Source organism: Vulpes lagopus, chromosome 5 (genome assembly GCF_018345385.1).
Source record: "Vulpes lagopus strain Blue_001 chromosome 5, ASM1834538v1, whole genome shotgun sequence".
NCBI lineage: Eukaryota > Metazoa > Chordata > Mammalia > Carnivora > Canidae > Vulpes > Vulpes lagopus.
In genome coordinates this window covers 43,620,006-43,647,995 of record NC_054828.1, presented here as the reverse complement: position 1 = coordinate 43,647,995, position 27,990 = coordinate 43,620,006, and the positions used below count along the sequence as shown (strand labels likewise).

The window sequence follows — 27,990 nt, the reverse complement described above, 5'->3', positions numbered from 1 at the left end:
CATATATACATCTAGATACATGCTCTGTGTATACATATATACATGGATTTGCATGTGTGTTTGTATATATATGCATGTTCTTACATTTTGGCTAACTTTATACAGTTCTGAAAATAATATAAACCAAACCATTTTTTGTGATTACATCTTTTGGTGACAGAGTGTTCAAGTGGGGAATTTCTGACTATAGTTACATACACTTTCATATTGTTTTATGTATGTTTCTCAACGAGAATGTCTTTTGATAATTAAATAAATGATTTTAAAAGATCAAAGCAATATCTTGAGAAGCTACCAATAACTTGAGGAAATTAGTACAATTTTACCAATTCTCTCTTAGTATTTTTGTTCTTTTGATTTTAAACATAGGTTAATGTTAATTGATATATTTTACATTGTATTTTTTCTCTCAAAAATATTTCTGACTTCTGCATTATATTTTGCATTGGTAACACAAATTTTTAATGCATATTTGTTACAGTATTGACTTTAGGATTCAGAATCATAACATCTAAAAACTATTATCCAATATCCTATTTCCCCCTTTTTGACTTTCTAATCTTGATTTATCTTTCAGTTTCCTGGAATAGGTCTCCAATAAGTCTTTAATATTTTTTCAAAAAGAAATGGATGCTAAATTTATCCTCCTATACATATCAGAGAATAACTTTTTTATTCACATACTAATAAAAACTTGACATGTTCACATTTTATTCATAAATGTTTCCCCAAAGATTTTTTTAGACTTTTATTACATGGTCTCATGTTGTTCGCTGATGTGAAGAAGTCTCAGGCCAGACTTACTTGTGTTTACCTGTAGGTAACTTGTTTTTTTTCTATTTGATGTCTGCAGGTGTTTTTATTTTTTTATTTTTTTTTAATTTTTTTTTATTAATTTTTATTGGTGTTCAATTTACCAACATACAGAAAAACACCCAGTGCTCATCCCGTCAAGTGTCCACCTCAGTGCCCGTCACCCCTTCCCCTCCAACATCCGCCCTCCTCCCCTTCCACCACCCCTAGTTCGTTTCCCCGAGTTAGGAGTCTTTATGTTCTGTCTCCCTTCCTGATATTTCCCAACATTTCTTCTCCCTTCCTTTATATTCCCTTTCACCATTATTCATATTCCCCAAATGAATGAGAACATACACTGTCCCTCTCCGATTGACTTATTTCACTCAGCATAATACCCTCCAGTTCCATCCACGTTGAAGCAAATGGTGGGTATTTGTCGTTTCTAATTGCTGAGTAATATTCCATTGTATACATAAACCACATCTTCTTTATCCATTCATCTTTCGATGGACACCGAGGCTCCTTCCACAGTTTGGCTATTGTGGCCATTGCTGATAGAAACATCGGGGTGCAGGTGTCCCGACGTTTCATTGCATCTGAATCTTTGGGGTAAATCCCCAACAGTGCAATTGCTGGGTCGTAGGGCAGGTCTATTTTTAACTCTTTGAGGAACCTCCACACAGTTTTCCAGAGTGGCTGCACCAGTTCACATTCCCACCAACAGTGTAAGAGGGTTCCCTTTTCTCCGCATCCTCTCCAACATTTGTGGTTTCCTGCCTTGTTAATTTTCCCCATTCTCACTGGTGTGAGGTGGTATCTCATTGTGGTTTTGATTTGTATTTCCCTGATGGCAAGTGATGCAGAGCATTTTCTCATGTGCATGTTGGCCATGTCCATGTCTTCCTCTGTGAGATTTCTCTTCATGTCTTTTGCCCATTTCATGATTGGATTGTTTGTTTCTTTGGTGTTGAGTTTAATAAGTTCTTTATAGATTTTGGAAACTAGCCCTTTATCTGATACGTCATTTGCAAATATCTTCTCCCATTCTGTAGGTTGTCTTTTAGTTTTGTTGACTGTATCGTTTGCTGTGCAAAAGCTTCTTATCTTGATGAAGTCCCAATAGTTCATTTTTGCTTTTGTTTCTTTTGCCTTTGTGGATGTATCTTGCAAGAAGTTACTGTGGCCAAGTTCAAAAAGGGTGTTGCCTGTGTTCTCCTCTAGGGTTTTGATGGAATCTTGTCTCACATTTAGATCTTTCATCCATTTTGAGTTTATCTTTGTGTATGGTGAAAGAGAGTGGTCCAGTTTCATTCCTCTGCATGTGGATGTCCAATTTTCCCAGCACCATTTATTGAAGAGACTGTCTTTCTTCCAATGGATAGTCTTTCCTCCTTTATCGAATATTAGATGACCGTACATTTCAGGGTCCACTTCTGGGTTCTCTATTCTGTTCCATTGATCTATGTGTCTGTTTTTGTGCCAGTACCACACTGTCTTGATGACCACAGCTTTGTAGTACAACCTGAAATCTGGCATTGTGATGCCCCCAGATATGGATGAATGAGAAAGGAGAGATCACTACCAACACCAAGGAAATACAAACGATTTTAAAAACATATTATGAACAGCTGTACGCCAATAAATTAGGCAATCTAGAAGAAATGGACGCATTCCTGGAAAGCCACAAACTACCAAAACTGGAGCAGGAAGAAATAGAAAACCTGAACAGGCCAATAACCAGGGAGGAAATTGAAGCAGTCATCAAAAACCTCCCAAGACACAAGAGTCCAGGGCCAGATGGCTTCCCAGGGGAATTCTATCAAACGTTTAAAGAAGAAATCATACCTATTCTACTAAAGCTGTTTGGAAAGATAGAAAGAGATGGAGTACTTCCAAATTCGTTCTATGAGGCCAGCATCACCTTAATTCCGAAACCAGACAAAGACCCCACCAAAAAGGAGAATTATAGACCAATATCCCTGATGAACATGGATGCAAAAATTCTCAACAAGATACTAGCCAATAGGATCCAACAACACATTAAGAAAATTATTCACCATGACCAAGTAGGATTTATCCCGGGGACACAAGGCTGGTTCAACACTCGTAAAACCATCAATGTGATTCATCATATCAGCAAGAGAAAAACCAAGAACCATATGATACTCTCATTAGATGCAGAGAAAGCATTTGACAAAATACAGCATCCATTCCTGATCAAAACCCTTCAGAGTGTTGGGATAGAGGGAACTTTCCTTGACATCTTAAAAGCCATTTATGAAAAGCCCACAGCAAATATCATTCTCAATGGGGAAGCACTGGGAGCCTTTCCCCTAAGATCAGGAACAAGACAGGGATGTCCACTCTCACCACTGCTGTTCAACATCGTTCTGGAAGTCCTCGCCTCAGCAATCAGACAACAAAAAGACATTAAAGGCATTCAAATTGGCAAAGAAGAAGTCAAACTCTCCCTCTTCGCCGATGACATGATACTCTACATAGAAAACCCAAAAGACTCCACCCCAAGATTGCTAGAACTCATACAGAAATTTGGTAGCGTGGCAGGATACAAAATCAATGCCCAGAAATCAATGGCATTTCTATACACTAACAATGAGACTGAAGAAAGAGAAATTAAGGAGTCAATCCCATTTACAATTGCACCCAAAAGCATAAGATACCTAGGAATAAACCTAACAAAAGAGGTAAAAGATCTATACCCTAAAAACTATAGAACACTTCTGAAAGAAATTGAGGAAGACACAAAGAGATGGAAAAATATTCCATGCTCATGGATTGGCAGAATTAATATTGTAAAAATGTCAATGTTACCCAGGGCAATTTATACGTTTAATGCAATCCCTATCAAAATACCATGGACTTTCTTCAGAGAGTTAGAACAAATTATTTTAAGATTTGTGTGGAATCAGAAAAGACCCCGAATAGCCAGGGGAATTTTAAAAAAGAAAACCATATCTGCAGGTGTTTTTAAATTCCATTTCAAACTTTAATTACGATGTTTTTCCTTTTTTTAAATCTCAGACATTGTTATATTTTTTTCCTAGTCTCTCTTAAAAATACTATTTTCCACATTTATGTTATCTTTTTTCCCATAAACTTCTCTCATAGTTTTTTATTTCTTTATTATTTTGGAAGAACTTTTAAAGTTTGTCCTCTTCATCCCTACACACTAATTCAGTTTTTTCTTTATTTTCCACAATACCAACTTTACTTTTACTATTGTTAATTTTAGTTTACGTATCTTTTCTTACACTGCCCATCTTATGTTGTAACTAACATGTTTTCTTTGCCACTCAGCATGATTTTTGTATGACCCTTTGTTTGCCTAATTGACATGAATCACGTATTTTTGCATACTCTTTGAATGCCAAATAGTATTCTAACATTTTCTACTGATTCTGAATTGAAAGTAATATTGGCACACTCAGTATTTTTCTAGCAAGTTGTTATGTATGGCTTGCTTGGGCACCACTTATACTTAGTATCACTAAGTATATATTTGAAGTATCATTAAGATTCTATTCTCAATTCAGTTCTGCTCAGCAGATTTTAAGTACATCTCTTCTGGATTGAGTTAAGATTATCTCCAGCATTTACTGCATGATTCACTGACACTGAACCAGTTAAGTTCAAACAACCTACAATTATCAGCATGTCCCACCAACAACCTTCCTATCACTGTTTCCTTCCACAGCATTATAGTCATTGTGGTTATGTCTGAAAGATGAAGTACATTTCCATTAGCATCTCCATATTTCCTAACGTTTTATTTTCTGAGAATTTCAATGTCTGAATGAAAGGAAGAATGTAAAGATGGAAGACAAGAAACAGTAATTTAAGTGTGTTAAAATAAAATATCTATTGTCTTAGTAAGCTTAGTTTGCATAACAAATACCATAAATTGGGTGGCTTAAACAATAAATAGTTATTTCTCACAGTTGTGAAGACTAGAGTGCCAGTATGGTAGCATTCTAGTGAGAACCTTCTTCTGGCTTGTAGATGGCCAGCTTCTCACTCTGTCTTCATATGGCTGAGAAAGAGATTACTTCTCTCATGTCTCTTCCTATAAAGGCATTAATCCTATTTATTATATTTCCATTTCAATGACCTCATTACAATTACTCCCAAAGGCCCCTCCTACTAATACCACCACATCAGGGATTAAGGTTCCAAGGTATGAATTTGGGGGCAGGGCACAAACATTTAGTCCATAACATACATGCAGCAAAGTTTTCCTGGGACAAGGATAGGAAGCATCTCGCTTCAAAGACAGGCAATGATGGAGAGAGAAAGTATTTCCCTTCTTTCACGCCAATAGTGTCTCTTGTTTTAGCAACATATACATAACCATTCATTGTACCATTTTATTCAATTACATAGATTTTGTAGATCATGTGATATTTTTCAATTTTTGGCAGTAGCTTTGTTGTCCTTTACCGAAGTTTTTGTGAAATTTTCACCTTCTTGTGGACCTTCATGGATACTTTGTTGGGATTTAGGGAGAGGTTGCATTAGGAACATCTAGTCAGACTCTACTTCTTGTCCATATTAATTATTCTGAGCAATCCTTCAAGGCAGAGTGATTTAAAAATAATGAAATCAATAAAAACCTTTTTCCTTCTCTGTCCAAAATGACATAGCGAAGTAATTTTCATGAGCTTTATCTCACACAGCGAAAATCTACAAAACAAGGCTTTGAATATATAAGCCTCAAAGTATGAAATTATATTGTTAGAGTTTTCTAGTCTTTTTCTCACACTTTAAGAAAATACTTATGTGAAACAGCCTACTTCTAATATATTGGGAATTGAAACAAAAAGTCTGTCAATACATGTCTACTGGATGGTATATATTTGAAAATTAAATATATAATTATGTTTATAACTAAAAATTCTAAATAAAATTTGAGACATGAAAAATATTATTTGAGATACTTTGCTGTAAAATTCTATTATATTTGCAAATGACAACTAATTTGAATACCCCAAGTAAATAATTTAAATACTCCAAATGAAGGTGTTACTGAAAGAAGATAAGATTTAACTATATATGATTTTGACTAACTATTCTTCCTCATAAATGGGCTTTGTATTTTATGTAAGGGACCACTATGCAAGTATGACAGGCAACACAGAATTTTTCATGGCAACTATGAAAGAAAAATCATGCTTATTTATGATATGTATGAATGCAATATGCTAAGAACTTTGGTCTTTCAGTTCCTGGTTTTATCCATCTTGTATTATCCAACATCATTGAATTCTATTTCCTTAATGATACATTAATAATAACAATTATATGTTGGATTATATTGATAAATAAATGAGATAGTAAGTGCCCTATAAATGGAAAATCCCCATACAGATATGCACTAAAATCCTAGCCATGCAGGAGGAGTTAGGCACATGATTGGTACCTGTATTGGCAATGTCATTTTCAAAAATGAAGGACAATCTATATAGAAATAATTGTATATATATTTATTATGGGCCATTGCAACTGTTGATAGTTCTTAAACTGCTCAAGTGGTGCTTAATGCTCAGTTAGTAAACCAAGTAAGCCCAGTTTCTGACTTAAATGGACTGTGAATGAAGGTATAAAGAATGGTTTCACTTACACATTTAAATAATTGCAGGACTTCAGTTGGATGGGAAATATTTTGGCCTCATTAATAAAGACTGGTTCGGATTGCATTATGAAAGAATTCTTGAATCACTAGTTTAATTTCATTTATTCCCAGGCACATTTTCCATGGTCTGCTGAGGAGTAATCATACTCCAGAAAGCTTTAAAAAAAGAAGACTAAGAAATAGATAGAAGAGGATTGGGGTGAGTTGGGCAGCTCCTTGCCTCTTAAGCCCTCTAATCTTTGAAACTGTGAGCATTTGACCATCTATAGGCTAGGTCTTGCTGCAGATTGTGGAAACACCTGCTGTGTTTAGGGCTAATTAGGTCCCCTGGGCTAGTCCATCAGACGCTGAGTTTCAGATCAGAATGGCTGCTAGTTCTGCTCTGGACCAGGACCCCATATCCAGAATCTGGGTCTTCACCTTCTTTTGTGGATGGTAACTGCCTCTTACCCACCTCCAATCTGAATGTCTGCTCAACCCTCTTCTAGCTGAAACACCTGATGCTTGTTGAGCATCTGCCAGTGTGTCCTCCTAATACCATAGGCTGCTGAATCAGGGTCATATGCAGTTTTAAAAGAGTGAGGTTATGTCATCAGACTATTTTGAAGAAAATTATTCTAGCTTACCGAGTTTTCTTGTTTATATATGAGACATGTAAATATTTTTATATATGAATCTGTGCCGATAGCATTCTAAAACACTGCTTAACAATGTAACAAACAGTTAGGATAGTACCTAGTTCATCTACCTATTACTAAAATGACAAATTTTTGCCTAATTACTAAAAATTGCTTTATGTGTAATGAAGCTTCAGCAACAAGTATTCTGTGTATAGGTATACATATGTGTATATGTAGTTATGTTTATTTATGTGTACTGATGTATTCTTTTTTGGTTGTAAAATGGAAAGAATGTGGAAGCTGCAATAACCTTGCCTTGAATATAAATAACAGCTCTGACACCATCTAGCAGTTTTACTTTGGGCCCACCATAGACTCAATTTTCTCATCCTTAAAATAAGCGGAATGTTATTTACCTCTAGGGATAGTTGTGAAGATTGAAGGAGACAATGCATGGCTCCTAGCATAGTGGCTGCCTCACAAATGGTGTTCAATACATGCAAATTGTGATCCTTTTCATGGCAAATAAAAAATGATCCACGCATGGACAGGGCTTGAGGGAAGTTAATGTAAGAAGACTCATTTCTTGTGACAAAACTGTTTCCAGTATTAATCAAAGGTATCAAATTTAGACCATGAAGATATATGGGGAAAAAAGGTATGGGGAAATCATTGTACAGAAATCCATTGCATTTCTATCCACTAATAATGAAGCAATAGAAAGAGAAATTAAGAAAGCAATCCCACTTATAATTACACGAAAAATAATAAAATACCTAGGAATAAGCTTAACCAAGGAGGTGAAAGACTTGTACTCTGTAAACTATAAAACATTGTCGAAATGGGAAACATTCCACAAATGAGAAAATGTTCCCTTGTGGATTGGAAGAACAAATATTATTAAAATGTCCATACTACCCAAAGCAATCTAATGCAATTTAATGCAATCCCTATCAAAATACCAACAGCATTTTTCACTAGAACTAGAAAACTGTTTGCTCTAGAATTAGCACAAATAATCCTAAAATTTGTGTGGAACCACAAAACATCCTGAATAGCCAAAACAATCTTGAAAAAGAAGAACAAAACTGGAGTTATCACAATTCTAGACTTCTAGTTATACTACAAAGCTGTCATAATCAAAACAGTATATTAACACAAAAATAGACAAATAGATCAATAGAATAGGATAGAAAGCCCAAAAACAAACCCATAATTATGTTGTCAATTAATCTTTGGCAAAAGAGGCAAGAATATACAATGGGAAAAAGTCTCTTCAAAAAATGGCCTTGGGAAAACTGGACAGCTACATGCAAAAGGATGAAACTGGACCACTTTCTTATACCATACACAAAAATAAACTCAAAATGAATTAAAGACCTAAATGTGAGACCTAAAACCATAAAAATCCTAGAAGAGACCACAGGCAGTAATTTCTCTGACATCTGCCATAGCAACATTTTTCTAGATATGTCTCTTGAGGCAAGGAAAATAAAAGCACAAATACTGTTGGGGCTACATCAAAATAAAATACTCTACACAGTGGAGGAAACAATCAATAAAACTAAAAGACAGCCTACTAAATGGGAGAAAATATTTGCAAATGACACATCCAATAAGGAGTTAGTATCCAAAATACATAAAGAATTTATACAACTCAACACCAAAAAAAAAAAAAAATCTAATTAAAGATGGGCAGAAGACATGAACAGACATTTCTCCAAAGAAGACATACAGATGGCAAACAGACACATAAAAAGAGATCCCAGTATCACTCATCATCAGGGAAACGCATATCAAAACCACAATGAGATACCACATCACACCTGTCAGAATGTCTAAAATCAACAACACAAGAAACAACAGATGTTGGCAAGGATGTGAAGGAAAAGGAACCCCTCTGTACTGCTGGTGGGAATGCAAACTGGGTCCTCAAAAAATTAAAAAAAAATAGAACTACCTTAGGATCCAGGATTCGCATACTAATTTGAAAGTATGTATGCACCCCCTCTTTATTGCAGCATTATTTACAATAGCTAAATTACGGAAGCAATCCAAGTGGATAAAGAAGAGATGGTATAAATACACAATAGAATATTATTCAGCCACAAAAAGGAATGAAGCCTTGCCATTTGTAATGACATGGAGAGAGCTAGAAAATATAATACCAAGAGAGATAAGTCAGTCAGAGAAAGACAAATACCATATAATTTCACTCATATGTGGAATTTAATACAAAACAAATGAGCAAAGGAAAAAGAGAGAGAGGGGCCCCTGGTTGGCTCAGCAGTTGAGCATCTGCCTTCAGCTCAGGGCATGATCCCAGGATCTGGGATCGAGTCTCAAATCGAGCTCCCTTTGAGGAGCCTGCTTCTCCCTCTGCCTGTGTCTCTGTCTCTCTCTCTGTGTCTCTCATAAATAAATAAATAAATAAATAAATAAATAAATAAATAAGTAAATAAATCTTTAAAAAAAAAAGAAAAAGAGAAAGTAACAGACTCTTAACCATAGAGAACAAACTAATGGTAACCAGAGGGATGGGTGAAATAGGTGGGGATTAAAGACTGGGTTTATCATGATGAGCCCTGAGTACTGTATAGGATTATTCGATCACTATTTGTACACCTGAAATTATTATAGCACTGTAAGTTAACCATACTGGAATTAAAATTAAAAACTTTAAAAAATTAAAATATTAAAAAAAGAGAAGCCTTGCCCATAAGATTGTAGTGGCATGGAGCAATATAGTGATAAAAATACTACTATTAAAAAAAGTGTGATGTGGGGAATTTGCTAAAAAAAAAAAAAAAAAAACACTATGTTCAGCATTACCATTGCTCAAAATATCATCTGCAAAAGAGAAGTTCTGATGTTAAAGGATGGAGCATGGGAAGGTTGTGATAGAGTCCATGATTTCTAGAGAAAGGCAAAACTATTGTGATTATTTAAGGTGGGGAGTGTTTGGGATACTTTTACGAATGACAAATGCAGTATTTTCTTGGAAACTCTTCTCTGGCTTATACTTGTGTGGTATACCTAGAAGGGCAATCTTTAGTTGCCCAGAATGAAAACTAATCATCTTCTTGTGTTTTTTGGTTAAAATACTTGAAACAACTTTCTATCTACTGCTGGACCCAGAGCTCTGCTATTGTGTAGAGCTCAAAAGGCCGTGGGGCCAAGTCTCCCACTCTGTGCTTTTTCAATAAAAATAAACACAGGTCTGTGACTTGAGGCCCTAAATATGTCTGACCAGAATTTGTTTCACATCAGCTGCCAAAAAAAGTTCTCCTCGACTTGAAGTCAGCTGGTAAGGAGATCATGTCCAAACACCCATTCCATGAGAAAAGAAAAGGCTTTTTCATGGAGGTGCCAGCCACGTAACTAAAGATGAGGACATTCAGATGTTGTCCCAGTGGAGAGGCAGCCAGGGCCCTGAGCAACTCTTAGACACTGCAAGGCTCGAAGCCACGCTGGCCAGAACTAGAATATCAGGAACTGCCAGTCTTTGTTTATAAAAACCTGCCTTCAGAACATGTTCATGCAAAGTGCGTTGCGTTGGATAATCTTCACAGAAGCGCAGAGCAGTTGAGAGAGTGAGCTTTTAATATTTTACAAATAGAAAGGCAGACACAGCAGAGATAAATGATGTACTTGAGGTCACACAAAAGTAGTCAAAACTGGTTTAGTCTGAAAATGTGGTCTGAGTTTTTCAGAGTTAATTTCTCTAAGAATAAATAGCTGTTTAAAAAATATGAGGAGAGGGAAATATGTTCGCATATCTAACAGTCTATAAGAGAATAATGCTCATAGAAACTTTATTTGTTAATAATCATTATTTCTAGAGTCTCGGCTATTTTTAAGGAATTGGTTTCAGGGTACAATAACAAACCTTACTATCAGGAAGCATACGGTAGTTAGAGAAAATAAGGCATTTCCAATATAATATAAAAAGGGAGGAAGTGCCATATTTTTAAGATGAGAATGATTTGAGGGCAATGGGACTTCTGAGAAAACTGAAGTGGATTTGGGCTGGCAGCATCACTGAAGCCTTCATGGTGGAGCCTATATTTGAACTAGACTTTGAAGGATGCATAGGATGGGTTGAATTCAGCTTAAGAGAAAAAAAACAATCATAAAAACTGAAGGCACTGCTTAGGAATTGTCAACAGACAAGTGAAAAGAAAGCTATTGCATGGGGTTATATTATTAAAGAAGAAAGAGGAATAAGAGGTACTGAAGACAAAGTCCTAAAGATATCGAAGAAGAAATGATACACCAAATATAAGCTGTGCTATAACTTAGATTAATTATATAAATTTATGATACACATAAAATTATATATACTAATATGTTTTATATTTACTTGTTATTAGATAATCTTAATTTTGTTACAAAATTATCATTATTCTCAATATAATTTTTCATGTTCAAAGAACTTGTTTCCATAGCGTCTGGCTTTACTTATGTGTACCATACATGGATTCTCTTGCCATTTGACATACAGGACTAATTGTCCAAAATATGATCATTGAGTAAAAAAATAATATCTTTATTTTTTTAAATAATATCTTTAAAACTTGAATCCACAGATAAACAAAACTGCTACTCTATCCATATGTAAATATGTACATATGCCTGATGATTGAATTAGCTGAATTTATCATATTTAAATTTATTGTTTTTTACTTTATGGATCCAAAGTCTGTCAAATGGCCAGATTATTTATTGTAAGTTGATTTACACGTTTCAGCAAGAATCATGAGTCAGAGATTACCAGCATTGAATCTTTGTATGTGATGGAACCAAAAGTATTAGAATGAGCATTTCATCATCATATTCCTTCTTCACAGCAAAGTTACCTTCTTTTCCTCAAGTCTTCTGTTTTCCTCTTCTCTAGTCAGCTATTGGTTACTGGACAAATGATTAAGAAACATATTTAGACAGTAAATCTCCAGTAACTCCCATTTATGACATTTTCTCATATGACATATTTGTATTTTAAACTTATGATGCAGCCGTGTCTATAGAAACAAAAGGAAATGCAGAATAATTTAGTCATTAGACATTTGGGCTCCAAATCAAAACCACATACTCAAAGGCGACATTTAGCTTTAAACATCTAATTATTTCATTTCTTCGATTTAATTTTCATGTGTGGATTTAAGACAACAGAACGCTAAAAAAATCATCTAACTACTTTTATTTTTTTTTAAAAAACTGGCTTATTGGTCCAGGAAGGGATCAAAATAATTTATTTCCTCAATAAAATAGGTACAGGCTGGTGCAATTCTCATCTTCTCATTGATAGAGCAACAAGAAAACTTAGTCCTACTGAATTAATGTTAAAGTCCAGTTACTTATGTTGCCAGACTGGATAGTATTTTTCAAGGAACTTTCCGAATTTCTATGACATAGGACAATAGTTCTAAAGCCACATTGCTTGTAAGATATAAATTGAAATAGTTACAATATTATCTATCAGTGTATTTAGTGTTTTACTTACTTAGGTATTTAGATATTGTGAGACTTACATGGTACCCCAAACAATTTGGCTTTATCTTTCTGGCTGATTGCTCTGGCCATGAAACATTTTGGCTGATCATACCATTTGGGCCAATTTCATGTTTTCTCTTGCTTCATGCTATTCTTTGTAACTGCCCACACAATGCATACTCCCAGGCCTCCCGTTCACCAGCTCCTTGTATCTATTCAGTCAATTGGGAAACCCATACACCTGGTCTGTGACCACATTTGTTTTCATGCTATGGAGAGATGGAGCCATTAATGGCAAATCAATGCTACGAAAATTATAGACTGTTAAAAAGTTTCTTTGCAAATAGCTGTTTAACACCACAAAGAAGTTAGGTTAAAATTGTTTCAAAGTCTAAAATTAGTTACATTTTAAGCTAACTGCATATGCTTTTATTGTCTCTGATCTAAAATATAATCCCAGGAGGTTGTGAAAAGCATGCAAATTACAGAAAGCTAATTTGCTCCAACAGCGATGCCTCCCATGCAGTTGGGAGGTCTATTAGAAATAGTGTATTCTCTGTTATTTGCATATTAATAGCACCTGCTGAAATACTTTGGGATTTACTTCCACTGCCAGCAGAGGGACAGAACTAAAATATATAAAATTCCTTTCATATCACTATGTTAGGCTATAAAACATGCAGGATGGACTAAGAATTCTGAATTAATAGCAGAAACTAGTGTGTTCATATTGCATATGGTATGTGAATTTATTTTTCTCCATGATAAATGATCACTTGTTTAAGAGATTGCAAACAAGATGACTACAAGCTTTATGACAAAAGTATCCCCTCCTCCTCGAAGAAAACAAAACAATCTTTTCAAAATGCATTGAATAAGGATATAGTTCTTTATGCTTTGCTCTGAGAAACTGTATAAAGTTTAACAAAGGGAAGCCAGGCATACTGATAAAAAATATATATATATATATATATAATGTACAAATATTCAGACTCTCAGATAATCTAAACTGCAGAATTTTGGTCATTTGTAAGCAATTAAATGTGTGTGTGTGTGTGTGTGTGTGTGTGTGTGTGTGTGTGTGTGGTAGCAGCTTGAAGATTTTCTCCAAAATGAACTTTCCCTTCTGATCATGAATATTTTTGCTTCTTTCTCTCCAACTCAGTATAAAGAGAAGACTTACACATACCTCGAGTTGACAGTGCTTTGAAAGAAAAGATAACCTCTTCTGTCCTCCAGAGAAGATAGGAAGGTGCTTTTGGCCTCTAAGTCTCACTCTTAGAACGCAGAGCTCTGGCCTCCAGAAAGTGCTGCTCTATAGAGATGAGGGCCGCCAGAACTGATCTCCCCCCACACACCCTTGCGTGCCTTACCTCTCTTTTCCCTGTCATTACATCCCACTGTAATGCCCATCCTGTCCTGCCCACTTGTTGCAACTGTATCCATAACTTAAAATTTGGCTGGGAAGGAATAATTGAATGATTTCAGCAACAGTGAAATACTAGGAAGGTGTTTACGGAAGTGCATGACTGAAAGGAGGGGACGTGGAGATTTTCAAAGTGTGACATTGGACCTCACCTATTGGATTGGTGCCCTTATTTTGAATCATGTCATAATTAGGATGAATGAACACCTATTGTTGTGCCAGCACTGTTTTAAGTTAAAAATAGTAAATCACTTAAGTTTTGTTACAATTCTTAGAAGCGGGTGTTGTTAGTATCATTCTCATGATTACAATATTTACAAATGAGGAAACAGCGTATCAGAGAGACTGAGGTCATAAGAGGTCATGCAGTAAGTGGCACAGCAAGAATTCAAACCCAGGCTTCCTAAATTCAGTCATGCTCTCAACTGCTGTCCTTGGGACAATTTTGTCTTCATAGTCGCATCTACTCATTAATTTTGTTGTTGTCATATACGAATATTCTGGAGATAGCATTTTCTGTACTGTCATGGAGGCTCTCTGTTTTAGAAACTTATTAGGACTATTTCTGTGATTTTTTTCCCCAGGCAATAGGGATGTCCAAAGAGGATAATTCTTCTTCATATATCTTCGGAACTCAACTTTATGAATGGTTAGTTGAAATGCACTCTTACTCACTTGAAGCCATTCTACTCTGATTAGCCCCAGCCCGAGAGTAGGAAAAGGAGAACCTCAATGCAGTTCATGTTGGTGGTCTGACACTCCACTTATTTGACTGGAGTTATCTCTCTGAAAAAAAAAAAAAATAGTTGCCTCTCAGAAAAAATAGTCCTAGCCCAACCAGCCAATGGACAAAGGCCTCTGATCTACCCAAATCACTGTTTCAAATTGATGTCATCGGATTCTCCTTTCACTCCGACACTGACCAGTCCTCAGCGTCACAATTCTGTTTTTCACAGGATCTGTGCTCTGATTTCCTGGCTCAAAGCAGACAGAAGCAATGTGCTGGCTGAGCCGTGGCGAAAGAAGCCCTGCATTCGCTGGGATAAATAGTAGCAGCTGTAATGAACTCCTACATTTGCCATCTTCACCAACACAAGTTTACATTTTACTCACACGAAGTTCAATGTGTTGTTCTCTGTCGGTGGATGGCCTACCACCGGGTCAGTCAGGGACTCAGGCCCCCTCCGCTTTAGGAGTCCCCCATCTCCTAAAGTGCTGGTGTCTTCTGACCAACTCCCTACATCCAGGCTAGCACACACAGGAGGGGGTGTGCATAGCTCTACTGTATTTGGATGTCCGGCAGGGGAGGGATTTAGCAGAAGTCTAGAAGTGGTGTACATCATACCCACCCACGCTCCATTCTGCAAGACTCAGTCAGTGGCCAGCCCTGTCTGCAAGGGAGGAAGGGAAATGTGTTCTGAGTTTGTGCCCAGACGAAAAGGAAATATGGTACACGTTATGTTCGCTGCCGATGGTGCTTTTGGAGGTATGCCCGTGATAACAAAAGACATGACTGCTGACATGGAAGTAGGTGTCAGTCAGCAGATTCTACAGAGGGCCACATAGGAACTGTTGGAGGCTCTGAGGACCCCGCGTGATCTCTGGGCCTCTGCCAAATATTCTTATTGTTTTTGTTATTGTTTGGCAACTCTTTAAAAAATGTAAAAACCAGTCTTAGCTCAAGGGCCTTATAAAAACTGGCCACTGGCCATATGGCCTGAAGGCTGTAATGTTGAGCCCCTACTCTCAGGAAGACAGGTTGTTTTGTATCTCTAGTTAGCACAATGGCAGGTGTTCACAGGGCTCCGACAAATAACACAGTTTCAAAGTTGAGAAAGCCTTTGAGGATCACCTAAAACAAATGTCTTACATTATAGATAAGAAGACTAAGGCCCAATACAGTAGAGTCACCTAAAGAAACCAGGCTTATCTTTTTGTGAAGAAAAACGTTATCATTATAAACTGATACTTTGAATAAAGAGTTTATTGAAATGAAAGCTTTACAGGGAGGAAAAAAAAAAGCAAGTTGCTGTATTTTCTGGGGGAATTATTCATAGTATTATAACCATGCATGTTATTTATACTGGCCTCCCTAACAAATAATTGGAAGTTGACTGTATAATTCAGGCGGAAGTTAGCCATCTGAAGGAGATAAAGATCAAGATACCTTTATCTTATCAGGGGAAGCGAAACACCGGGGAAGAAAAAAATTGCAAAGATAAATCTTGGAAATATTTGGGTCTCTTCGACAGCATAGACTTCGTAAGTTTAATAAATATTGAAGAATATGTGAAGAGTAAGTTCAGTAGATTTGGGTACATACAAACAATGTATGCACATTGCAAGTACTTAAACACAAATTAAGTGAAGGACATTACTTGCAGTGCACACACTGAAGGATATGACCATAAATACATCTGTGGTCAAAGAAATTAAAGAAGAAAGTAATAAAATGTATGAACAAAGTATATGAAGGGATAATTCACCATACATAAAACATATGACCAAAAAAGATGTGAAAACATATCCAATCTCCCTGGTTTTCAAAGGATTAAATGTCACTATAAACAACCTCACAGTCAAGCTGATTAGGGATGGTAAAATTCCAGAGGCTTTCATCCCAGGCAGGGCTCAAGCAACTCACACTTTTCTATGGACTTTGCTTAGATTTCACACCCCTTCTCTTCAATAATCATTCCAAACTTTCCTAATTTCCTTTAGTCCTTCTCTCCTCCTGTCTTCCAATATATTTCTCTCCCACCTACTTCATATTTTGATTTGATTTGATTTCATCAAATCCATATATTTCTCTTCACCTACCTCAAACTGAGGTCATTGAAGGCCTATTCTGACCTTGTTCATTAGTTTTTCCTCCTCTCCAAACCATGGAGGCTCAGGAAAGGACCATGCTCTTCCTTCTACTTGTGTCCCTCCCTGAGGAATCTCTCCTGCCCCAGCAGAACATGGCCCTACCTGTAAGAGTGGCCAGGGGACGTGGAAGGTGACCTCTGAGATTTCATCACATTTATAGCTTGCCCTGTTGGTGGGGCCTTTGATCATATACTTAGGTGGAGAGGACCTCTGGTAGGCTTCTGGTAGGACCTCTGGTATCTAGATGCAGATAGTAACGTCATCTGAAGTCGGCTTTTGCCTTCTATTTCTCTTGGAGCTATAGATACAGATGTAGATGTAGGTGTAGACATAAACTTAGCTTTACATATGGATAGAGATGGATAGACAAGATATAGACATATAGATCTATAAAGACACAAAGATCAGTATTACTGGTAGAGGGCCACAGTGTTCATGGTGACTACGTTTGACTAACCCCTGGATTTCTCGAGCCTTAAGTCTGGAAGGAATTTCAGAGTTCATCTACTGCAGTGTTTCTCAAATTCAGCATGCATAGAAGCCATCTGGGGAACAGGTTAAAACTGCATGTCCTAGGGATAATAAGTCAGAGTCTCTGGAGATAAATCCCCAGAAACACTTTTGAGAACAGGCTCCCTGTGTGCTGCTGGGACAGGTGACCCTCAGACTTTTCTTTGAGGAACTCTGATCCAGAACATTTATATACGAGATTGATGTCCAGAGACACGTCGGGTTTTGTCTCGGACAACTCTGCGAGCGAGGTCTGTAACAAGACCAAGCGCAAGAGTCCTAGCTTACTGGTATCCACCTCGTACAACCATGAATTATCATTTCATCACTCAACTTTGGCTTTTAGACTCTCAGCCTATTGTTGAACCTGGGGAAGGAGAGGGAACCTTTTAGGGTCCTTTTAGGGAACCTTTTAGGGTCCTGTTTCCAGGGCAGCTAAGCACATCTGAACTGGACAAGGCTTCCCCACGCACTAAGGAGCGCTCAGGACCCAAATGAATATCCAGGGACTTCTCTCCCAGGGAATCACTGTGCCTGGAGAATCAGGCTTTTCCAAGCTGGCACATTTCTATCAGGCAGCCATAAGAAGCTGGTAATTTTTATTTATTGTCTGCAGTTCATGGCAGCCAGTATTTTACCACCTGCACATCTAAAAAGGAAGGGGAAGAAAAGCACACCAATATTCTCAAAATGTTTATATTCAAGGAGTGTGTATTTCAGAGAGGGAGGTCGTGATGTGTGTATTTTTATTGTGTGTGAAAGGATCCTTAGTGGCGGTGCAGCTGGAAAAATAATGCAAGCACGGGGTACTGTCTTTTGTGACAAAGTTTCCTCTGGTAAGTTACAATTATAACGTAGAAAATGATACCTTAGACAGCAACTAATTTGTGAATCCTGGGAAATGCTGTGCAGTGATTCCTCATCAGGACAGCAGAACCTGATCTGTAAAAATTTGGGCCTCAGCAGGAGGCTGTTTGCAAAGAGTGATTTGCATTTCAATTGTAAGTCCAGCACAACCTTTAAATCTTGGCTGCTGCACCATCACAATGGAAGTCTTCTTTCTTTCTTTTTCCCCCTGGTCATGGAGTACTTAGAAAAGAAAAAGGAATATTACCATGCATCCTCAGTTCCACCACCACGGGCAATAAAATATAGGTGATTATGAGGAAAAAAAATATATGGCGCTCATGGTTAGATTTCCTCCCCATAGGTGATTCCATACACCACATGTTGACAATGGTAGAGGCCGGCCCCGGGGCCCTGTGTGGCTGCTGGCCCCCCACACCATGCCTCCGCCTAAAAGCACCACAGCCCTTGCTCTTCTTCCCTGCAGAATTCCAGTTAACTGACGCAGCTTGATGAAGAAAATAAGTAAAACGCACAAACCCAAAGCAACGAGAAGAAAAACACTATGTACTAGAATTAGTTTTCTCCAAGGCGAGTCACTGCTGGACAACTGAGAGGCCTTTTGCCACTCAGTTTCGTAGCCTCACCATCAGCGTCTTTAATACTTCCCTTTCTCTAAATTGTTTGGATTAGCCCTTTTCTACACAGCGGGCTGATTTATCTCCTGGGTATATAGGATCCACTGTACCAGGGAGGAAAGATCCCACCCTGGGGCCTGCATCCCACTGTACCCAAGGATGTGACACCCTCCTATCAATCAGAAACAGGTCACCAGACAGAGGGCCATGGGCCAGGGAGGGGCTTGGTGGGAGTGATCCCCCCCCCCACCATGGCATATTTATTAGATTAGATGTTGGCTTTAACTTTCGACTTTGTACGTTTCTCTGTCATTGTCAGAAATTTAAATCAACTGTAAATCTATAAATTTGTCTCCCAGCACTCCCCTCTGTCTGATGGGGGTTTCTCAGAGTTCCCCTGATTTACCTAAACTCTCAGGCAATGAGCCTGCTGCTCATTCACCCCTTCTGGAGATTTTTTTTTTTTTTTCATCCTTAGAACTTGAATTTCTGTGGCTTTTCTTAGACCCTTGAACTCCTTGCTCCTTCTCGGACTCCCCCCTGCTCTGCTCATTTCTAAATGTTGGCATGTGTCACAAGCCAGCTTTCTAGCCCGTTGGCTCCTACATCTATCCTGCCTGGTGTCTCTTGGCCGATCCCCTAGCTCTACCCTCCATCTATACTCTGATGGGTCCCAGGCATTGATCTTCAGGCCAACCCCTCCAAATCTCAATAGAATCCCTCACTTGTTTTTTTTCCTTCATTTCCCGCATCTCAGTAATTGGGTCCACCATTACCTAGTATCCCAGCCTTCGAGTGACAGGGAGTTCAGAGAGAGGGTCCTAAAATACCTCTTTGATTTCCTCTCTCCATCATGTCCCACATCCAATTCAGCAGTAGATCCTGTTCTGCTGGAAGACTACCCATGTCTGCAGTCATTTACCTTTCCTCCCTCTCTTGTTCTGCTTCTAGCTACTTCTCAAATACACCAAATTTGGTGCTGCCTCAGGGCCTTTGCACTCACCCAGCACTTCTCCTGGAATGTTCTTCCTCTGAATGGCCATGTTATTTTTCAGAGGTTCTGTCTAAATGTGACCTCCTAAGAGAGAATATCCAAAAAACACCGTATCAAAAATAGTAGCTATCTCTCCGCTTGAATGTCCCCTGACTCTCTTACCCTGGTTTGTTCTTCTTTGTTGCATGTATCATACCCAGGGGTGACAATGTAGATTTATATACTTGTTTATTGTCTGTTCACATGTGAGGTTGTAATTCAGCCAAGAGCTGGTTTGTTTGTTTTGTATTTTTTTTCTAGAATCCTAGCACCTAGTATAACTCCTGACACATAACAGGGGTTCAATAAATACTTACTCAGTGTTAAGTGAACTTTAAAATGATTTCAGTTTCTGACATATTTCTTTGAAATATCTGGGATTATTTTCTAAATGATTGTTAGCATTCTGCATTACCACTGAATTTAAGAAATTTGTTTGTTACATTTGCCTTAAATCTTCATAACAATTGACAATGGTTATTTAGACTTAAGTCCAAATGTTACTGCGATTACCCTACATTATGAGCTCTCTTGTCTTAATTTCTTTATTCCAATTATTTTACTTTTTTCTTTCCACTGGAGTAGTTGATTCAGTATTTACTTTTACAGAATGTCACAGTTCCTTTTAAAAAAAATAAAATGTAATTATTTTATTATGGAGAATATATAATTCATCACAACTCAAACAAGTATGAGCTGAACTCTGGGTTATAACCCTGGACAGACCCTGATGTTGTCCAGGACCACTGAGTTTTAGGATTGTGTGTTCTGTGCCCTGTCACTCCATCCCATCCCAATCCTGGCTACACTTCTCAGCTTTTCCATTGTTTCCCTGTTGCCTAGCTCTCTGCTTCCCCACGTACTTCTCATCTGCTCTTGCTAAATTATCAATGCTGGGAAACTATAAAACCAAGTTTATGAAACTTGTGTCCAGAGTACAAGTTAACAATCTGTGATTGAGGGCCTGTGCTCTGATGGAAATGAAGGAACTTCAGCTAACTTTGTTTTTCTCTTGGTTGTCTTCTGAGTCTCTGAGCAATGGTGCAGCAGCAGGGCATTTTTGAGGTACAGTTGCTATACTTTATAACTAATACACCTAATCATTATGAGCCTAAACTTGTCTTGCTGGGCCCCTGAGAAGAAGGCTTCCCATCTGCCCTCGCTTCCAGATGGAGGGTCTCACTGGATCATCACTGAACTTCACTCATCACTCAAAAGACAGCAGTGTTTAGAGGAAAACTGGTTCTTGGGGTTTTTTGTTTGTTTGGTTGTTTTTGTTTTTTTTTACATGTAGTAATCTGGGGCACATAATGTTAGGAAAAGGCTCCAGTCAACATCTTTCTTTGTAAAAAATGGACACTGAATCCCTTTCCTCATCCCACAAAAGGAAAAGGCCTCCTGCAATAGGACTGCACATCTTCGACCACAGCCTTGAGAGGCCACCCTACATCCATGTGATTGCAGTGCCCTGATTCTCAGATGCCACACAGTCTCCACTTGAGCTTCTACTTGGAAAGCCCTTGGGGCACCAATTTCGTCCCTCCTCTGATAAATTCTATGTATTATACTGTGCTGTGTACACGCTCAGAGCTAGATAAATGAAGAGTAATAATAACTGTTATTTTTATACCAAGTGTTATCAAATCAGAAATCTGACACCTAGTAATTTAATATATATGTTTTCCCACATACCTTTATTGCTGTTTGGCTAGAAAGAAAATATGAGGAGATTGGAAACCAACTGTAAATATTTCTACAGTCTTAATGGCAAATGCTTTTTCTTTTCTTTATTACCTTGCTCCACCTGCTTGATCCTCTATTTTTCAGGGCTGTATTCCATCTCTTTTTCTCCTTTCAATGATCCCTCATTCAAGAAGTCTTACCTGATTGGTGACCCATTTCTGTCTGCTTTCATCACTCCACACAATCCCTCAGTGGTCACCTTGCTCTGCAGATTATTCATGCAGCCCCTCATGTTTTTGTTGAATTGGCCTAGAGGATAGAACCCAGCTGACCTGGGCTTGAATCAGCTCTCAAATCAGATTGGCTTTAGGCAAATTGCTTAACCTTTCTCTGTCTGGTTTCTCATCTGTAAAATAGAATTAATAGTACCCACTTCATTATAAGCACACTGGGAAGATTCAACTGTATTGTGAAAATATTCTTATTCTTCATTAAACGTATTTCCCCTACCTTTGCCTCTGCTTTCGTAATGGTGGTGAAGCTTTTTTGGGTGCAAATATCGTCCTGTCCCAGTGGAGTTGCAAAGTGCTGAAGGGCTGGCTGACCGTATCTTGGTTTTCAAACTGCAAAACAAATGTGTTATAAGGATTTCCCAGCATAAGACACTGTAGCAGGCCCAGTGGTAGTGAGGAAGTGGGGACAGGAAATGAAAGGCAAGAAAAGAAGATAAAACACAATCATTTGTACCCCCATAGTTCCCCATGTACTTTGTATAGTGATCAATGTAAAAAGTCAAGTGATAGCATAAAAATGTAAATATCCAAAATAACAAGAGATACAATGACCAAAAGAAAGAGTTGCTGCCTACTAAGTAGCTCAGAAAGTATCGTGAGAGGGCAGGGGACCCCCAGGACCCCCCTTGCACAAGGGTGGTCAGGGCAGATGTTAGCACGTGGCAAGGTCACTGGTTATGTCTGAGTCAATGAGCAGATTTGATAAGTGATGGGAGGAGAAGGCAACCATTCATATTGAGATGATTTATGTTGGGCATCGTACAGAATTTGGAAATGTTCCAAACTAAATACAAGCAAATGTACGTTGAGGCAAGAGCCCACTGTGGTTTCAGGAACCAGTTCTGATGCTTTGGACTTTGTCATACTCTTTGTTTAATCTTTACTTTTAAAATTCTCAGCTCATGTACTCGAGCATTTCTTTCCTTCACCTGTTACCAGATTCAAAGCTGTGGCCTCAACACAGAGGACTTTCAATCAACAGTAGCCAGTAAGCACTGATCCTGCATTTATCTGAATAGCCAAATCAGATCACCCCTGCAGCAATCCAGTGGATTGTTTGGCAGTTGATGTGACTGAATTAAAACTGGCAATTATTTCTTATATATGAATAGTCTTACAAAAATGCTTGCAGTATTTCACAAATATGTAGTTCCAGGACTAAAATTCAGGAGCTACAGACAAAGGAACCCATCAAATTGTGGCTCTTCTTGCCAGTTCTTTGATCAAGGGTAAGTTTTTTATTCTAGCAGCCATACAAACCGCGTTGTAGCTACCTTTTTTTCAAGACATGCAGTCAGGGCCTTGTGCTATGGCTAGTTGGGATAATAAATAAAATGCACTGATAGATATGTTTATTTGGACGTGTGATTTTGTTTCTATATAACTATATTTTTCTTTTAACGACACACATGCTGATTCCTAGTCATCTGCCTAGGCACCAGTAAAATCAGATTAAAAGCATTAGTAATGTAGTTAATTCCATTTATAATATGCCTACACCAGAGATGAGAACATTAAAATAAGGAAAATCTATAAACTGGAATTAAAGAATTTTTTTGGAACTCCTCATAAGGAATCTTTGAAAGAAAAGCATAAGGTTTTACATAAACACTCTCAAGGAGCCTTTTTAGCGATGTTTTGCGAAGTAATATGTGCAATCCCAATTAAAGTTTGCCTTGGTCACTTGAGTCTTCATATTTTATACTTCAGGTTGATTCAGATGGCTTTGTATTAAGGGATGAGTGTCCTTTAGTGATGCTCTGCCAGTTGTAATATTGCCTTCTGTAACCTGGCCTAATAATCACTATCAGCTAATCAATTTTTCCTTTTTATTCAAATTCTATTATCCCACTCCCTTTTGACCTCTGGTTCTTGGGACAGCCCATGCATTATTTTTTTCTGAAATCCTCAGCATATTACATGCAGCATAACAGGATAAAAGCCCCAGCATTAAACCCAATCAATAGCTCCCACAGGTAGACATCTATTTCATCCCCTTCTTTAATGTGTTGTCCTTTGTCCATGAAGATGTCACTATCGACCCACAGTCCATCTGCTATTTGGTGTGAGTTCTGGACTTTGTGCAACATCAGTGGTATATTTGGGCCAAATCATTCTTATTCCTTGCCCAGGTCATCTGTTGAGACCCGCTACCCCATTCAACAGGCAGGTAAGCTGTGACCAGAGAATGACCGAAAACCACCTGGCTTGGAGTCAAAACTAATAGTCATTTCACTTGCTTTTTCATAGCCACAAAGCTATTAAAGTAAATTCTACATTTTGGCTTTATCTTATTTTCTTGTCTTGTACTTTGAGGTAATTAGCTAATATCAACAATGAAAGCTCTTAAAAGAATAGAATACTACTTCATTTATTTTTCATTAGTTTAATTTTTAAAATAAAATTAGGAAAGTAAACATGGGCGCATAAAACATGTTTGTTATTAAAAAATTCCAAATATATAGAAGCGTATAAAGTGAAATCTCCTTGCTACCTCATTCAGGCCAATCCTCTCTTCTAGAAGTTTCTGAAAGCATAATACAAATACAGACAAATGCATGTGGGTGTTACATATTTCATTTCCAAATGTATTCTATCGTAAAAATTGACACAATATGTAATGTTTGATAGTTTTATTATTTAATACTTCCTAAAGATTTTTTTATTTAGATTTACATAGAGCTACCTTGTTAATTTAATAGTTGCATAATGTTTCACAATATGGATTAATTATAATTTATTCAACCATACCCTTATTGATGGAAGTTTAAATTGTTTCTGATTTTTTTACTATTACAAATAAAGCTACCAGAAAATATTGTGTATTAATGATCTACTTCTGCATAACAGATTACACTAAAACCTAGTGGCCCCAATTAATGACAAACCTTTACTGCCTCACAGTTTCTGTTGGCCAGAAATCTTGGAGCTTCTTTGCTGACTGGTTCTGACCTGACATATCCTCACGAGAGTGAAGTCAAGATGTTGGCATTCATCAGAGGTCTGGGCAGGGCCTGAAGGATTTAAGGTGGCTCATTCACACGATGGGCAGATTGGTACTGGTTGTTATTAGAGACCTTGGTTCTTCCAACATGGGCCTTTCCACAGGCTACTTGAGCACAGCAGCCAGCTTCCCCAAGATGAGCAATCCAAGACAGCAAGAGCCAAACAGAAGCTATCCCATCTGTGACCTACTCTGGGAAGTTAGTTACCTATCATCACTACTACCATATTTTTTATGACTTTATACATGCTTAATGTATACAATTTGATGAGTTTAGTTATATGTATACACCCATGATACTATCACCACAATCAAGTGCTTGCTTCGGCTGCACACATACCATCACCACAATCAAGGTAATAAAAATATCCATCACCTCTATACGTTTCCTTGTGTCCCCCTCCCGTTTTTTATGGTAAGAATATTTCACATGAAATCTCCCCTCTTAACAAAAATGTAAGTGCATGGTATTGTGTTGTTAGCTATTGGCACTATGTTGTACAGCCAGTCTCCAGAACTTACTCATGTTGCATGACTGAAACCTTATACCCATTGAATACCTCCCCGTTTTCTCTTGTCCCTGGCCCATGGCAACCATCATTCTGTTCTCTGCTTCCATGAGTCTATTTTGGATATGTCATATAAGTGGAATCTTACAATATGTGTCTTTCTGATACTCTTTTTTCACTTAGCATAATGTCTTTCAGGTTCATCCATTTGTTGGAAATAGTAGGATTTCCTTCTTTTTTAAGGCTGAATAATATTCTATTATACATTTAGTCCTAGGTACCTTATAGCTTTTGGTGCAATTGTAAATGGGATCAATTCCTTGATTTCTCTATATACCGCTTCATTATTGGAGTATAGAAATGTGGCAGATTTTGTATCCTGTGACTTTACTGAATTCATGTATCAGATCTAGCAATTTTTTGTGAAGTCTTTCAGGTTTTCTATACAGAATATCATGCCCTCTGCAAATAGTTAAAGTTTGACTTTTTTCTCACCAATTTGGATGCATTTTATTTCTTTTTGTTTTCTGATTGCTGGGACTAGAATTTCCAGTACTACGTTAAATAACAGTGGTGAGAATGGGCATCTCTGTCTTGTTCCTGACCTTAGAGGAAAAACTCTCAATTTTTCCCCACTGAGGAGGATATTAGATATGGATTTTCACAGATGGCCTTTATGATGTTGAGGCATGTTCCCTCTATCCTTACTTTGTTGACGGTTTTTATCAAGAATGGATGCTATCCTTTGTCAAATGTTTTTTCTGCATCTACTGAGAGGATCATATGGTTCTTATGCTTTCTTTTGATTGTAGCGAATGATTATTTTAAGGTACTGTTGGATTCAATTTGCTAATATTTTGTATAGAATTTTTGCTTCTATGTACATCAGGGATATTAGCCGGTATTTCTCTTTTTTAGTGGGGTCTTTGTCTGGTTTTGGAGTCAGGTAATGCTGGCCTCATAGAATGAGTTTGAAAGTTTTCCTTCCATTTTTAGTTTTTGGAATAGTTTGAGAAGAATAGGTATTAATTCTTCTATAAATGTATCGTAGAATTCCCCTGTGATGCCATCTGGCCCTGGACTTTTGTTCTTTGGGAGATTTTTGATTACTGATTCAATTTCTTTGCTGGTTATTGGTCTGCTCAAGTTTTCTATTTCCTCCTGTTTCAGTTTTGGTAGTTTATATGTTTCTAGGAATGTATCCAGTTCCTCCACATTGCCCAATTGATTGGCATATAATTTTCTACAATATTCTGTTAACAATTGTTTGTATTTTTGTGGTGTTACTTGTGATTTCTCCTCTCTCATTAGTTATTTTATTTATTTGAGTCCTTTCTCTTTTCTTTTTGATAAATCTAGTCTAGGGGGCTATCAATTTTATTAATTTTTTCAGAGAACCAGCTCCTGATTTCATTGAAAATGAAACCTTCTTCATTTGTTCTTTTTCTTTTTAGGATTTTATTTATTTTAGAGAGAGAGAGTACAATGGGAAGAGAGAGAGGCAGAGGGAGAGGGGGAAGCAGACTTTCCGCTGAGCAGGGAGCCTGATGCAGGACTTGATCCCAGGACCTTGAGATCATGACCTAAGCTGAAGGCAGATGCTTAACTGACAGAGCTACCCATACACCCCTCATTGATCTGTTCTAATGGGGCTTTTTTGTTGTTGTCGTTTCTATGCCATTTATTTCTGCTGTAAGCTTTATTATTTCCCTTCTTCTGGCTTTAGGCTTCACTTGTTATTCATTTTCTACCTCCTTTAGGTGTAAGGTTAGGTTGTGTATTTGGGATTTTTCTTGATTCTTGAGGTAGGCCTGTACTGCTATCTACTTCCCTCTTATGCTCACGCTTGCTGCATCCCAAAGGTTTTGGACCATTTTGTCTTCACTTATTTCCATGTATTTTTAATTTTCTTCTTTAATTTCCTGGTTGACATTCATTGACATTCAACATCATTGAATGACATTCAATGACATTCATTCCTTAGTAGGGTGTTCTTTAGTTTTCATGTATTTGTGGTCTTTCCAAATTTTTTCTTGTAATTGACTTCAAGTTTCATAGCATTGTAATTGGAAAATAGGTATGGTATGACGTCAATCCTGTTGTACCCTTTGAGGCCTGATTTGTGATATGATATGTGATCTATTCTGAAGAATGTCCCATGTGCACTTGAAAAGAATGTTTATTCCACTGCTTTAGGATGAAAAGTTCTGAATATATCTATATCTGTTAAGTTCATTTGATCCAGTGTGTCATTACAAAGAGATAAAAGATCTATACTCAGAAAACACTTACGAAAGAAAGTGAAGATGACACAAAGAAATGGAAAAACATTCCATGTTCATGAATTGGAAGAACAAAGATTGTTAAAATGTCTACTGAAAGCAACCTACACATTTAATGCAAGCCCTATCAAAATACTACAAGCATTTCTCACAGAGCTAGAGCAAACAATCCTGAAATTTGCATGGAAACACAAAAAAACCAAATAACCAAAGTAATCTTAAAAAAGAAAAGCAAAGCTGAAGTCATCACAATTCCAGACTTCAAGTTATACTACAAAGCCATAGAGATCAATACAGTATGGTACTGGCACAAAAATAGACACATAGATCGATGGAA

At 37.5% G+C, this 27,990-nt stretch overlaps 1 long non-coding RNA gene across 4 annotated transcripts in view; it reads left to right on the top strand.

The window, feature by feature from the left end:
* Nucleotides 1–27,990, top strand: part of LOC121490447 — a 142,457-nt gene that overhangs the window by 57,849 nt on the left and 56,618 nt on the right. For all 4 annotated transcript variants that reach the window (XR_005987677.1, XR_005987678.1, XR_005987679.1 and 1 more), the window contains exon 7: nt 6,557–6,644. This is a non-coding gene — a long non-coding RNA (uncharacterized LOC121490447). The remainder of the gene's footprint in view (nt 1–6,556; nt 6,645–27,990) is intronic.